We start from the raw sequence: 2,111 nt of genomic DNA, 5'->3' as shown, positions 1-2,111 counted from the left end.
ATTTACGTGTGCTAAACGGACGGAATCTGACCGTAAAGGTGGACGTAATATTTAAATTAACCGGAATTTTGGAACAGGAATTTTTCAAAAATCTGACCGTAAAATGGCACGTAATATTTAATGTAACTGGAATTTACAACATTTCTAGAACTCAATTTATTGCTTTTCACTACATGCCTGCTTAAACTTTTCCAACTCTTGTTTAGATAAAATAATATAATTTTCTTTCATATTATTTATTATATTATAAACTTTATTTACATTTGCATGATTTTATTTTTTTGTGATTTTAAAATCAATAAACTGATTATAATGATATAATCTGCAATATAAATTTATCATGAAATGAAGAGACAATAAGTCTACAAAGAAAAGTTAAAGTGTTTTTGGAATCGTCTGTGAGTTTTATGTCCATGGTTATTAACACAGACTCAACTTGCTGGATTGATGATGCCTTTTTTCCCAGTCAGATCCAAATGTATTCTGTCCAGCAACTATGACGTCACAAAATCTGCAGTAAAATTTAATATCATGTAAAATTATTTTATCACTAGTATCAAAATGCATCATGTTTAATCCATTTATACATTCTCAAGCACACTCTATCATCCTCACAGCTTAAAGTAACTCGCTCATGATTCTGGACCAAAAATAAGCTTTCCCGGTTATGCATCTGAAAACACTTATTTATCATTATTTTACTCCATTATATCAAAATTGCAGAAAAAAATACATTTAAAGCATAAAAAAGGATTTTGGTTATAGTGGGGTTCAAACCAATGCCGGTTAAGTCAAGAAAATATTAGAAAACAGCAGGCTTGTCCACACAGCCACCAGGACTTATACAGATTGGTGGATATGTTGACAAGGACATGCCCAGCGGTCAAACCCTGTTTTATGGCTTTGGGCAATGGCTAGAAGCATGCAACAAAACACACAAATGCAAACATTCAATCAACATAGCCTGCATTTTGATTACCCATCACATAAAAATGTTACTCATCACAAATGTGTTGTTGTTGTTTTTTACATGAGTAACAATACTGCTTTAAAACTATAAGACTATAAAAACAGCATGATTTCCATATAGATATATTTCTTTCTAAATTAAAATACAATCCTTCACAAACCTATGAGGGTAAGGTCTGCTTTATATGCTCCCAACTGTTACTTTCAGATCTTGTTTTCTCACTCGCCATTGAATAAAAAGCCATCTACAAGCATTTTAACAAAGAATAACATACATATACAGAAAAACATAATTAAAACTCACAATTTTACTGTCAGACTTATCACTTACAGTTTCTTAAGTTGATAGTTATTTAAGTTATTTACATATATACTTTACTTTTTATTATGCAATGTATCATGCATGTACATACATATGGCTTTTGACACACTCAGTTTAAACATTTCCCTTTTCCACATACAAATGTGAAGTTCTGACCATGTTTTCTACATAAATACAATCTGAAATACCATGTGTTATGAACTCACAGTGAGGGGAATAGCATTATTTTACTTATCTATAGCATATAACTTTTTAAAAGACTCATAATTATGTAACAAGTAGGATAATATGAATGACATATAATTCAAGATACATTTTGAAATAACTGTTTACCTTCAAACCATGAGATATCCTGATTATATCCAGCAAAACAATAGGAATCTTCAGAAGGTTAAATCACCATGGCTGCCATGTTTACATCAAGAAAATCAGAAAACCCGCCTGAACATTTGAAATCCACTGATCTTATTGGCTACTGAGCCCTGATTCTCTGCATTCTCACTGAAATTTTCTGTCTGACCTTAGATAATCTGATAAGCCCAGGCAATGTGTACTGTGGGAAATAGTTTGGTCAATAAACTTAAACCGAGCACACTGATTAAAGGCTTCTAATTTCTGAAGAATACAAAACTGAATTATTTATGTTCATGTTTTGCTTTAGAAAAGTGTATTGTGTGTAAGGAAGAACAATTAACATTAATAAGGTTATATACCAATAACATTAGAATGTATGTTTATCTTTTTGTGCTTTCTTAAACTTATGAAATGAAAATTTAATAATAATAATAATAATAATAATAATAATAATAATAATAATAGT

The 2,111-nt window shown here is 30.3% G+C and overlaps 1 long non-coding RNA gene across 1 annotated transcript; it reads right to left on the bottom strand.

The window, feature by feature from the left end:
* Positions 1–398: 398 nt before the first annotated feature.
* Positions 399–1,731, bottom strand: LOC128210290 (uncharacterized). The gene is made up of 3 exons (XR_008257137.1): positions 1,625–1,731; positions 1,131–1,214; positions 399–511 (listed from the first exon to the last, which is right to left on the bottom strand). It is a non-coding gene; the product is annotated as an uncharacterized LOC128210290 (long non-coding RNA).
* Positions 1,732–2,111: the final 380 nt, after the last annotated feature.

This window comes from Mya arenaria, chromosome 12 (genome assembly GCF_026914265.1).
Source record: "Mya arenaria isolate MELC-2E11 chromosome 12, ASM2691426v1".
In the NCBI taxonomy this organism is placed as follows: domain Eukaryota; kingdom Metazoa; phylum Mollusca; class Bivalvia; order Myida; family Myidae; genus Mya; species Mya arenaria.
The sequence above is the reverse complement of the archived record's forward strand: the minus strand, read 5'-3'. Positions and strand labels throughout refer to the sequence as shown.